This window comes from Pygoscelis adeliae, unplaced genomic scaffold, assembly GCF_000699105.1.
Source record: "Pygoscelis adeliae isolate BGI_AS28 unplaced genomic scaffold, ASM69910v1 Scaffold129, whole genome shotgun sequence".
Taxonomy (NCBI): domain Eukaryota; kingdom Metazoa; phylum Chordata; class Aves; order Sphenisciformes; family Spheniscidae; genus Pygoscelis; species Pygoscelis adeliae.
Genome location: NW_008825431.1, coordinates 306,745 through 319,949, shown reverse-complemented (window position 1 = coordinate 319,949; position 13,205 = coordinate 306,745). Strand labels below are relative to the sequence as shown.

The following is a 13,205-nucleotide window of genomic DNA, read 5'->3' as shown; positions in this document are numbered from 1 at the left end:
ACCCCGGCACCCTGCAGCCCCCCTGGACCCCGGGGCCGTTTGCCGCCGGCTGCGGTGGTTCCAAGCCGGGGTTTATTGTTCTGCTCCGGGAAGCAAGGCGGGCGCTCCAGGACGAGCTGTTCGCAGCCTCCCCTGGACGGGAGTTTATTTTGCGCTGATTTATTTTCCTCCTTTTGTGGATAGATGCTTCTGGCTGGGTTGTAGTCCCCAAGCTCTATTTTTAAGCATCGGGGTTGGAAAAGGGAAGTGTCACCCTGTTCTGTGCGTGAAAGGAATTATAAATAGTGCCCAGCTTCATTTGAATCTCCCTGTTCTGACCAGTTTACAGAGCTGAAGGTTTGTAACACGCATCGGAGCTACCGGGGAGCGTAATACCCGGCGCGTTGTGCTCCCTTCTAATTTTAGGCTCGTCCCGAGTCAAGGAGAATAAAGGTACAAAGCTCCTTAGTTTACCTGCGGAGTATTTTGTAATCGCAAAACTCCCCATGTTTGCTCCGCTGCGATCAGCTGAGGCAAAGGGTAGGACACAGTTTACATTTGGGATAAATTCCTTTTTATGTTCATTATAGGCTTACACCGCACTTATCATCCTACTTGAACACCTTCCAAGAGTCGCGTTGAGCAATAGGACAGTCACGTGGCTTCGTTCGCTTTGGCCTGTCCCCAGGGGAAGAGCATGTGCGCTGGAATGTCTTGTTTTGGTAGGGTTTGGTGATGTTTTGTTGTTGTGGGGTTTTTTTTTTTGTTTGTTTGGTTTGTTGTTTTGTTTTTTTTTTTTAAAGGATAGACATTTCTGGAAACTTTTACGAGTCAGAATGCAAATTGTAAAATGTCACGCTACACTTCTTTCTGCTCTACTTCTGGGGCTCTGTTTTAATGAGGTTTCCAGGGATGAGGGTAATCGCGTGGTGGCATAAAGACGTGGCGACGGCCCCGTTTCAGAAGTGGGAGAGGCCCCCCCCCTTCCCCCAAAGCAGTCAGAAATACTGGCACAGGTTGTGGCTTATGAATAAAATCCGGTTAAACGCGGCTCAGAACGTGTAGTGCTGCCTGCCGTTACGAGAACTTTAAATCCACGGATCGTTCTGCCAAAACCAAACCAACTAGAGGAAAAAAAATAAATAAATCATCTTTGTTGCCTAAATGACAACTTTCAAGGGTATCATCTTGCTGCTTTTAGAGCTGAATGCGGCGTCTTTGCTGGCGGCTGGATTTTTTTTTCCCCCCCGAAAGGACGGGCTCTTGGCTGGAACTGTAAGTTCACTCTTCCATTGTTGCCTTGTCAGTTTGATCGCGGAGGCTATTGAAGCTCGGGCTTGTCGAACAGACCTGAAAGCACGGTGCACCTGCTTAATCATATAATTGCGATGGTCATTGAGATGAAACTGTAGAATATGAATTTGGTTAAGACAGCTTGGAGCAGAGTGCCTGTTCTAGCTTGACATCCCGGCCCCATTTAAAATGAGAAAAATAAAGCTTTTGTATCGCTCTGTGTTTGGGTAATTTTAACTATTTCTTCGTCTCGTTCCCCAAACTCGGAGCGGTGATTTTGGTTTTCGGAATAGAATGGCAGTCGTCTTTAGGATTATGCTTACGGTACCCAGTTCTTAAGACTAAACTGGCATTAGATTACTAACTGCTGATTAAACAAATCGTGGAAGCTGTTTCTTTGTAGTAACAGTTTAAAAAAAAAAAAAAAAGTGCAGGCAGGATTTCAGTAAAACAAGTGGCTTGCCTTGTAAAATGGTGTCCCTGCTCTCCTTTCTGCTGCTGCGTCTAGAAGGGCGTGCTTGATATTTCTTCTGTCTTTTCTAAGAAGCTATACTGCGATCTAGGCAGGTTTGGATTTGTAGTAGGTGATTGTTTTTAAGTGTCATCACGGCTATCTTACAATCCCGGCAAGCTTTTGGAAACGCGTCTCGCTGAGTGCACTCCCATGTGTTCAACATTTCTTAGCAGCAGCAGCAGCCAATAACGTTAGCTTCGAGCATGGCTGTGAATCTTGCAAACCCTGTTAAAGTCTTAATATGTAGGATTAAGCAGAAGATGCCCCCTGATGAGGCTCTGCGTTGTTTCATTTGCCAGGGAAATATTACATTTAATCTTCATGTAAGTAGAGCTTGCGTTTTGTCTTGGTTCTGGTTATCGCTGTGTACCAGCATTAAAATTATATTCTTTTTTTTAAAACCGTAAAAAAAAAAAAATAAAATCTCATTAAAAGCTTGTAAGCAAAGCCTTGAGGTTGCTGGACGCTTGCTTTGTTGATACCTGAGTGGCAAGCAGGAGGAGCTGCCCCATGTTGCGCTGCTGCCTTCCTTTCTTGAGCTCATGGAAAGCAGAGGTGTGCTCTGTCAGTGTTTTCTTCGGTTTTGGAAGAACATCAATTAATCGCTCCTTCAAATACGTGCTTAATTGCTGTCTTACCTTGTGCCTACCTGTTGTACCTGGAGCAGGTTGAGCAGACTGTTAAGCTGGAAGCCCAGGGTGTAAATCCTGCAAGGTGCTGAGTGCCTCCTTCGGAGGCTTGGGCGCGCACGGAGCTCACACCTCGCCGCTGGATCGCTCTGCGAGGAGGCAGTGGCAACTTGCTCCTTGGAGGCTCCAGGTTTGCTGCCTCCGCGCGAACACCGGCAGCGAGGGGGAGATGCCCGAGGACAACGGGGGGGCTGCCTGAGGGCAGAGGTGGTGGTTGGCAATCCTGCCCTCCTCCCGAAGGGGCAACTCGCTGGCTGCACGGGCTTTCACTTCTTGGGCAGGATCCCGTTCCTGGAGCCCTCTGCCCTTCCCTGTCCTGTATCCTCTTGCAAGCAAAAGCAAAGGAGCGCTTAAATTAAGAGTCCTGGTAGAGTTTTCTCCCTGATGTTTTCTTAGGTTTTTTTTTTCTTCCTGATTGTTTTCTTAGGTTTTTTCTTCAAGCGAGGTAAAGTAGCAGGAATTGGGCTGTTAGGAAGGGAAGGGAACTGAAACCATCCCAGTGCAGAGCGATTGCTGGTTGCAGTATAACTTAATGTTCTCGGCACCTGTTGGTACTTGGTGCCCTTCTTAAACCGTGATTTAATTGGAGTTATAACCAGGATAAACACATAACAGGTTGTTGTTAAGGCAGGAAGGTGCCCACAGTTAAAGCGACAGGCTCCCGTACGGAGTGGGTTCCCGGCCAAATAGCTATCTGTTTTACTGTCTGCTTAAATTAGAGGTGATGCGGTGCTGAGGGAGAGGTGTCTGAATTTTCTGCTTTGCTCTCCTGTCGTTCTGGATGTTATTCTGGCAGCAAAAATGAGAGATTGCTGAATAACATTTTTTTAAATATTGAATGTGAATTATATATGTGGGGGGGTGTATAGGAGTTCAGCGTTTCATTGTGTGTCTTACTGTGTGCATTCAGCTTCCCTCCTTTCACTCTCTCCATTTCCCTGTGGATTTTGTCCATGTATTTCTGGAATAATGAACATAGAGCGTTGCTCTTTGTTTTTCTTCACCAAAATAGAGCTCGCGTGACTGAAGAATCATACGACCTTGCCATCTCTAGTTTCCACTAGGTCATGCAGCCTGTGTGCCGGTGCCTGTCGATTCTAGCAGGGAGCTTGCGGACAAACTGCCCTCGCCGTTAGAAAACGCCCCGTGTTCTACCTTCTGCCGGGGAAATGGTCAGTTAGTTTTATTGCTGGCGGAACGACGTGGTTCTCGCTTCCCACCCCCCGATTTTTTTTTATACCTTTTTTCCACCTTCTTGGGATGCTCTGAATCGTTTGTTCCTTGACGCTGATACACTTTGGATACTGGTCAGCCATTGTAGAGAAGTACAAGCCCTCGCTTACTCCTCACTAAGGCAATCTCTGCTTAGTCTTTGCCAGGCTCTTCCCTCTCCTGTCGCCACTCAGTCCCTTCGGCCTTACGACCACTCACCTCTAAATGCTATCTCCTCATCTTCGGTCTCCGTCTTCTTCCAGTTCCTCAGCTGCTCTGATAATGATCTGCCTGAGATTGAGGGTGGATTTAGTCTCTTGGAAAAAGGCGATTTCACTGCCTCTTGGGCTTGTGTAGCCATTAACGATTCTCTGCAAACTGGGGCTGGTACTGGATTCAGAACTAAGATACTATTTTTTTGTTACCGTTGCAGCTTCCAAGAGCTGTTCTCTAGTCTTAAATCATTTGACTTATTCCCTGGAGCAAATTGATTCAGCCTTCCAAGAGAAGCCAAATCACTCGCAGTCCATTTTCTTGGCGTTAGGTCTTTCAAATCAGGTGGAGGGGTGGATCTGCGTGTATCGTTTTTAAACTGAGGTGGTGGTGGTCTGTCGCCTCTAATCCCTTTTAAACTGTGAATTACAGAGCATGCCTGTATATTCTGCGTGATCCACATACAGGAAAGCGCAGGAGGTGGTGCAGACTTCCCGATATTACTGACTCAGTGTGAGGAAGGGATAGCCATTTTCGATCGTTTTCACAGGGTCAAATGCTGCTTTCCAGAAATGATTGCATTTCGCTGGTGCATGCTTTCCTTGGACTGAATGCTAGAAGAAAGAAGCATAAAATATTTTCTTTGAGATTGTACAAACAGAGTGTCTGGGTGGATTATTCTGAAACGTTTTGCACTATCTGGCTGTAGCTGGCTTTAATTTTTTTGGTGATACTCCCTTAAAAATGAATGTCTTAATTTGTTTTAATGTTTTTGTTAGGAAAAGTCTGCATTTACGACACTTGCTGCCCTTTAGGGGAGCTTAACCCTGGAGGCATTTGTCATCCCCTGTGAAAGGTTGAGGTTAAAAGCTGACAGTTGATTGTTAGCTAAATTTTGCATTATTTCCAAATTCCAGTGGGCTTTTCACCTGGCCTTGAGCGCTCTCTCCTGCGAGAGCAGTGGTGGGGGACTTAGCGTGTAAATTATAGATGTGCAAATCATTGCTGCCTTCCCGACTGCCTGGGTACTCTCCGTGTAACAGCTGATTGTTTCTAGTCAGCCGTCTGTGGACCTTTTATAATGACTGTATTGGGACAGACTATATCCAAACGGAGGTGAACAAGAGGGGATGAGGTAGTGGTATGCATAATGAATGAATGGTATTGAGAGGGGATGAATAGTGTCAGGTCTGCCCGCTCCCGGCCCCTGAGCAAGGTGTGACATTGAAAGGTAAGCTTAAGGATGTTTGCACTGGAGAGACTCTGGCAATCCATAAAGTCTGAGATTTTGACTAAAACCTGACAGGATTTAGGATAGGATCAGGCACTTACGCAGTTATCAAGCGTACCCCCTGAAAAAGGTAAAAATCAGTGTGTGGTACTAAAGCAGGCCTGCGTGTCCCTGATTAACCTCCGGCGTGGTAGAGTAATAGATGCAAAGTTGAAGAGATTGATAAATTATTAACTTAAGCACTTGGCATTTCTCGGTGGGCTGTGTTGCTTTGTTTTTTCTTGACGGTGGCGAGACCAGGCGTGCTCTGGAGCTGCGCAGCGACGCGTCGGGGCAGGGGCGAATGTCCGATGAGACGCCCGTTCTTTCGCAGCAGAAAAGCTGGATGAGAACATAAAGCCAGGTTGTCTGCTGAGGCAAGACCGGAGCTCGAAAATCATTTTGTTCTTAAAGCTGTCTCTAGATCTAAATGCTATTTTAAAACCGTGCTGCGAAGCTGCAGTTTAGTTTTTGATCGCCATTGTGGGCGTGGTTGAAGAGTTAAAACTCATCTTGGTTTTAGGGGCAAATGAAGCTGCTCCTTTAAGTCTTGCTCAGTCAACTGTAAATGGTTTGAAGCCAGATCTTTTTTTTTTTATTATTTTGAAAAGAACCAGGTTTGGTTTCTAAATGCATTTGGAGAGGGGGGGCTGTTGGCTTTTCTTAAACCAGTATCAGCCTTGGGAGATCTGCGCTGAGAGGAACCTGGTGCTTTTGAAACCTGAAGGAAGAGAACATGGCACGGAGGTGGTGATGGAGGCAATCCCAAAATTGCTCTCGTGTCCTGGCTGTGTCCAAGCTGTTTTGTTTGGGGAAAGTCCTCTTTTTTTTTTTCCTTCTCTTTCTTTTCTTTCTTTCTTTACTCTTTTTTCTCTTTAGGGGTGGGGAGAGGTTTCTCCCTGGTGATACATTTAATCAAAGCTGGTGGAAGCTAATGCTGTCTTGCGCTCTCCTTTCTGCTGAAGGCAAATGAAACCGGTTATGTTTTTCTTCCGTCTAATACCATTAATTCAAACTCACTGACCTTCCCCCTCAAATCTTCAAAGCCGACACAGCTGAATATGAATGCATGCGGAGTGCTGGTTTCACGTAGCAGCAAGGCAAGTTTTAAACCTCGCAATAATTGGGCTGCTTTCACGCTGAGCTCATGTTCTGCGTGAGAGATGTGTCCGTGTCAGCGGTGCTTGGGAGCAGTCCTCCATAGCGGTGCGTTGTGATACTTCTTGAAGGTATCTGCTTCGCGCTTGGCGGTGGCAGTTGCGGTTCGCTTGGGCGAGAATGGCATGTCGTGGACTGATTTCCACAAAAGTTTTGGTGATGGCCTTGCTTTGTAATCCTCTAATTTGTATGACAGGATTGTAAAGTAAACGAGGATGAAATAAAGAAACAACCCTTCCAGGAGTGAAGCACTTATCCTGGAAATGTCAAATCTTAACTGCGATGTGACTCAGCATGGTTATACTGACTTACTCCTCGGTGCTACCGAAGCCACCTCCTCTCTTATTTTTTTTTAATTTTTTTTTTTTTTCTTTTAAGGCTTTCAACCTGCTACTGTGTCAGTTGTGAAATCAGGGAAGCAGTGAAAATAGGAAGCTAAACAAAACCACAGCATTTTGTTTAACAGGCCTGGCATCGTAGGTAACTTAATACTCCTGGCCTAGGGGAGGAATCTGTGCATGGTTATTGGGGTAAGCTTAGATCCCAACAGGAGAATGCGGCTTTGGGAGACTGGGGGGGACGATGCTCGGTTGAAAAGTTGAGATGTCAGAAATCAGATCCTTGTAACTCAGTACCGGAGTCTGTGTTCCTTGAAAGGGAAGGTATGCGAGGAGGTGTTAACTCACCCTTCTCGTGGCTGATAGGAGCGACTGCACCCTGCGAGTGAGCTTACGGCTAGTGCTGCTTCACGCTTTTTTAAAAATTGTGGGCGCCGTAATGAACTCGTGTGTTTTGTGTAAAGCTCCAAGGTCTTGGATTTAAACAGATTCTGGCTCGCTTGCAACTGCTGGGAAAGTTATAAATTAGTCATAATCCAGGCTTTTTTTATTAATTCATGGTTTCTGCCGTGTTTTCTTTTGTTTGATGTTGGCAGTGTGACCAGAAGGTTGCCCTGAAAAGGTAAGTTTAAATACTTGCCTTGTTTGGATCAAGAAGGAGGAGATTTCGCCAGTAAATACCCATGCTCTTCTGACTTTGCAGAAGGCAAAAGCAGTGCGTTTTACACGTGGAGAAGAGCCACAGCAGTAGCGGTTGGGGCGGGGGGCGGGATCCCAAAACACTAGTTGGGGTTAAGTGCAAGACTGAAGAAATATACCCCCGTGGTTTCAGCAAGTCATTTAAACTGTGAACCCCGTTTTAATTACTGGTCACTGCTTGAATTTCCCCGGCATAATATTGAGACTTGCATCTTGCCAAATGAAACAAAAAATATTGTAAAATTGAAATGATTAGCGATAACGTTCTCATAATGTTAAGCCCTTGCGTCCATGAGAAGGCACTATTTTGCGTTTAAAAGCATGCCACAAATGTGCATATGCTCTGAAAGAAAGAAGAAAACTTGCTGACCCGCTGAAATGAACTCGATGTTCAGTCCTGCAAAGCTTATTGACCGCTGGACAATTAAACCATCTGCCCATACTCTGTTGCTAAACTCAGTTTTACGGATTTAGAGTATAGATTGTTTAGGAGAGGGCTGTGTTTGATTCTCGGCGTATGTTGAAGCTAGAGGATTAGATGCGTTAGGATTCGGAGCGATCAAATGCCAACGTGGGAGCTCCTCTCCCTGAGCTGCTTCGCCTCGGTTCCTGCAGACACATGTTGATTTGTGCAGATCCTCAGGTGCAGTCCCTTGCCTCCCCTTTACAGTGACTTCTACTCGCTGAAAATTTGTCCCTTTGCACTGACCTGCTGCAGCTTTTCAAATGTCAGTTCTCTGGAAAAAGAAAAAATCTTTCATCACTTCAGCGTGATGCATCAGAAGAAGAGTCAGGGTTAAGCAAAGATGATTTGCCTGTTTAGTCATAGCAAGAAATGTGTTTTGTGGGGTTATTGTCTGCGTGGGGGTTCTAGCGAAGGCGATTTGAGGCTGTCGTGCAAAGGTGCCTCGAGAGAGCCCAGGTGCTGCTGGTGCCTCTTCTCCACGTTGTGCACGTGGCTTTGGGGCCTTCCAAACTGTTCTCCTCCATTAGTTTTTCTCTGGAGTTGGTTGCGTAAGTGGGGATCGGGCATGAGAACAGCTTAAGTTATAACCGGCTAGTTTGAGTCTGAACCGGCATCTCTGTCTTGTTAGAGCCAAAAGTTTTAGTCGTCTGCTGATGAATATTGCATTTGATGTCGTTTCCTTTTTTTCGACTTCAGTTTATCTGTTTGCAAGGGCTTCCTGCTCGGTGTGGCTGGGGGGCAATGGGATTCTTCAGGGTCAGGAATTGCATTACTGGGGTTTTTTTAAGAGAGTCTCGGAATACGTACAGCTCAGTAGCAAGTGAGTCCTTAAATTGTCCTCTGTGCCTCTTGGTGGCTTCCAAAGTCACAGGTTTCTTCGCTGCTACCTGAAGCTCAGTGTAATGAGGACACTTCAGGATATTCTGTGTGCAACTCTTTCTCGCCAGTTTTCTGCAGACTTGGAAGGCACAAGAAACGAGTCTTAAGATAAGTGAACTTCATAATCCTCTGTAGGTTTTGTTTTATTTCAAATAGCAGCTGGGGATCTGTTGCTGAGCACCCAGGGAAAGGCTGCGCAGTCAGGTGTATGGTGCTACGATGTTGAAGGCTTTTACTCTCCTTTACAAGGCACTTCAAACAATAGAAAAGCCCCTTAATGGAAAGAGGGTCCTGAGCTGGCAGGTTATGTGCTTCTGCTACTGAGTGTGCCTTGTCACTGGTGTTAGTTTTCTCTCGCTCGTTTTCCTTAATACACAAAAATTGCGGTCAAGAGCATGTAAAAGACCAGGGGTGGGGGGGAATGTTCCCCTAATTCTTGCAAGATACAGGATGGATCAGAAGCTGAAACCGCTTGGCTCAGTCAGAGCCGTTGTATATAGGCGTGAATCAGTAACTACTTTTCACTGTTCGGTTCTCCCGAAGACACCCGAATGGCATCAGGACTTTGCGGCGTTCACGTTCTTCTCTTAGGAACTGAATGGAGCTGACCAGGCTGCCACCTGCGTCACAGAAACCCACATCAACTGTTTTTAGGCCATTACGAGACTGGACTAAATTTAGCATGAGAGCCAGAAGTGTGAGGCTTTGTTTCCAACCTCCTGCCCGGTCCTTATTTCTGGGTTGTCCGCTTGGGCTGTGCCCTACAACTGGTCATACGTCTGCTGAAGACAAGGGATGAAATCCCTGTCTGCTTTTGCTTTTTAATCACACAGAGCAGGGACGCCACTGAGGTTTGTTTGCAAAGTTCCCGAATAACACCACATGAAGCGGAGAGGGAGTTGTAGGGAAGAGCACAGGCGGTTTGCTGAGCTAGTAATAGGATATGGAGCTTCTCACCCCGCGGGATGACGGCTTTGAGTCCTGCCTGGGTTGACAGTGGTTCCAGGTGGCCGAGAGGAGAAGCCTGTTCAGTTTTTGGTTGCCCGTGTGTCGGTTGACTGCCTCCGCAGCCCAAAAGCTGTGGACTGCTGAACTGTGGTTGCTGCCGGAGATCTGCACTGGTTTGGGGATGGGAACAGCTCGCACTCGGAGCAAAGGGGGAAGCGCTTTTCTCATTAACCTTAAAATACCTCTCAAGTAGAAAATGTTCCCACCTCCTTTTTTTCGAGCCCCACATCTCTGCTAAAATTGTCAGGGTGGCAGAGATGAGGAAAGCGGGGGGGAAAATAAGTCACTCTGACAGTAGGAGGGAAAATTTTGAGGCTGCTGGGAGCAGTGTGCTGGTTCTGCAGTTCCAAGCTGTCCTTTATTTTAACTTCCTCAGTTGTTTCAGGATTCTGTTTATTTGTAGTAGCACACTGGTTAATTGGGGGTTTTCTGTGGATTAGTCATATTGTCATCCAAAATGGCTTAAAGTGTGTCAAGTCTGCTTAGTTCTGATTTATTAAAGGAGGCTGTGATAAATGTGTGTCTTTGAAACTCTCGCTGGGTCTGCTGGAGGTCACCTGTAATTCAGAGCATCTGGCGGAGGTCAGTGCTAGGCTTTTTGTTCTGTAGTGGTGTAAGCTTTGGGGTTTTTTTTTCAGCTCATCTCTGAAGGAGGAGATACTTCAAACTCGGTGACAAAATCCCACTTTTCAGGCAGCTGCACCCGCTAATGACTAAACTGCGTTAATTAGTTTTTAGTGCAGTTGCAGTAGTGTTCCTTTGTCCCTTCTGTAATGGTGATCCAAACAGATGATGTCAAGGAATCTTCTGTTTCAGATGAATTTAACTAATTATAAGAAAGCACTGCCTTCACTTTCCAAAGCTCAATAACACAGTCTAAAAGCTGGGAATAGCAGTGGTCTAACAATAGCATTTATATTGATAGTGTGGCTTGTATTACGGTGATATATGCAAAACTCGATTACAAAGTTCAGTTTTAAATTGGCTGCTTTTTTTTTGATCCGCATAACAAACTTCAGGTATTGTCATTCCTGCAGGAAACCTTGAGGCAAGTGCTCTTCCCGCAGCTCTCAGAAATACGTGGACGTAAATTGGGATGGCTGATTTGTAAAGCTCCCCTGGGCTCTGTCTTCAGATAACTGATGTGCCTCTCGTTAGGGAGTTGAGAGGGAAGGGGGATAATTAAGCCTGAGCAGATGTGCTAGAATGAGCTCTTGGATCAGAAGCGAAAGCGCTGGGTGATGAGGAGCTCCTAACTCCAGCTCCAGCAGGTGCAAACTCGCTCCTCTGTCCTAGTCCCCCTCTCCAAGTGGATTTGGTGCTTCTGCTGGGTAGGAAGCTTTCCTTCAAGGAGCTTTAAAATGGCCAGCTGTGAGAGCACCTTCCAAACCCCTCCAGGGAAATTTCCCAGTCTCTTTCCAGCCCTTCCACCTGTACGGCTCGGAGGTGGTTTCGGAGGAAACTGCCTGGCCACAGCGATGAGGACTATGTGTTCCTGTGTTTTGGCAATACTCTCTGCTGTTCTGCTGGTCATGTTATAAAAAAAACCCTACCTTTTTCCCTTCCTCCGATTGTGGTGGTGTCACTTGTGCCAGAGCGGCTTTAATTGAGCCCCTGTCTTCCTGTGAGGTGCTGAGATCGGACATTTGTGTGCAGAGGCTTAGTCACATAGCTAGAGAAAGCCGCAGCGCTTGAGAAATAGCCGGGACGACTTGCTTTTGCTTCTGGTGCAGCTGCTAAACGAAGGCCTGGTCTTCAAGCCTGGAAACTGTAAAAAAAAAAAAAAAAGAAAAGTATTTGACATGACTGAATGCAGCGTGGTGGGTGTCCCAGGGTGAGGGCACCCTCCGTTCTGGGCACCGGTGCCACCCCGGCTCTGCCTCGCCGCGGTTTTGTTGATGGCTGGCGAGCTCAGGCCTGCTGGTGCATTCACATCTACAAACAAAGCCCCAAACGCTTTGTTAGGCTCCTTCCTTGGCAACCTTTCTGCCGCGTCCCTAAAGCTTGCCTTTCCGCTGCACAAGGAAGCCCGTGTGGGGATCATTGTTAGTCTCCCAAGTATGGCTCTTTCATGTCTTCCTCTCGAACACAATGTATCTTTATACCTTAAACGTCAGGAAAATCCTGTACAGTTAATCCTTTGGGAAAGGCCAAAAACCCCTCAGAAACGCTCGAGACTTTTAAAAGTACTTGTTAGCAGGCGAGTATTTAACTTCTTGGTGCAAAAGCCAATGGTAGGAACTGGATGCAAGAGGAATTGCTGAGACTTAACGGGAGCACTGGCCTGATTTCTTAAATTTCCCGGCCTGATAAAGAAGTGAACTTTTTACAGGTGGTTTGGTGATTAACTGACAAAGCCGTGCCATGTTTGCAGTTAAGAGTTAGTGGCTTGATGGATGGGAAACAGCACGTATCGACCCTCTAACCTAACCTTGGAAATGTGTGTCTGTCGGTATTTTCTCGAGACTGATAGGTGCAGCGGAAGCCGACCTGACTTGGAGTAGGTAGAGAGCTGAGTGATAGACCCATCTTTATAAAGGGCCTTTAAATACAGATGGCCAAATGGACTGAACAAAATAAAGCTGAGGCAAAACCACTTGCCTTGTGCATCTTGTCTGTTTGCAGCCAGCACTGGGACGTTGGGTCTGTTTATGGGATCTACTGAGGAAGCACTGAATAGGCTACAGTGCGCCATTGCTCTCATTACGTAGTAAGAATAAAGGGGATAATTGATTTAATAGCGATGACAATGGCATATTGGATTGTTGTAGGTATTTGTGTACAAAACTGTGGCACGCAGGAAGCTCCTGCAGCTTTTCTTTTAGCAAAACTGAACTGCAGCTTCCTGGTACGTGGGACTGTTTGGTGTTTTCACTTTATATTGTAGGTGACCTAGAAAGAAGGAAAACAACGTCTATAAGCTTCGGCTGCTGTGTGTAACCAAGGTCTGAAAGGTGCTTGTTCCTAAATCACTTTTTTTTTCTGCTTTGGTTTGAGAGAAAACAGTGTATGGTCTGTGTTGGAAACTGCGGTCATGGTTGTCATAACTTCGCCAGTTCTGTGATTCAGTTATGGAGTCATCTCTCTCTCTATCCTTCAGGTCATTTGTTTGGGTCTAAAAAAAACAAACAACGTTGCATGTAAAATCCTGTCTGAGCTGTTCCTTTACAACATCGCTCCTGAGATACCTTTTAACAAAACTGAGGAGGGGAAAAGCGAATCTGGTCCCTCCAGACGTTCTGTCAGGACTCCTTGCTGTAGCACAGAGAAGAGGACAAATCTGATCCTCATGGTTTTGCAAGCGGTCTGCGAAAGGCATACTGCCCTTAGGTTCCCCATCGCTATTTTCAGATGTGCCCTTACAAGGTGCGGGTGCCGTATCAACAGACTTGTTAATGGACGTATCAGTGTAAGCCCCTTTGCATCGGCATAGAGGTAGACAGCCCCAAGGGCGACGTTCATCCTGATGATTTTCTGCCTGCTAGCA

General features: G+C 46.3%; 1 protein-coding gene across 1 annotated transcript in view; it reads left to right on the top strand.

The window, feature by feature from the left end:
* Positions 1-6,708: 6,708 nt before the first annotated feature.
* Positions 6,709-13,205, top strand: part of UBE2H (ubiquitin-conjugating enzyme E2H) — a 43,184-nt gene continuing 36,687 nt past the window's right edge. Inside the window, exon 1 of the mRNA XM_009331001.1 lies at positions 6,709-7,288. The gene's annotated coding sequence lies outside the window, so the exon portion shown is untranslated. The remainder of the gene's footprint in view (positions 7,289-13,205) is intronic.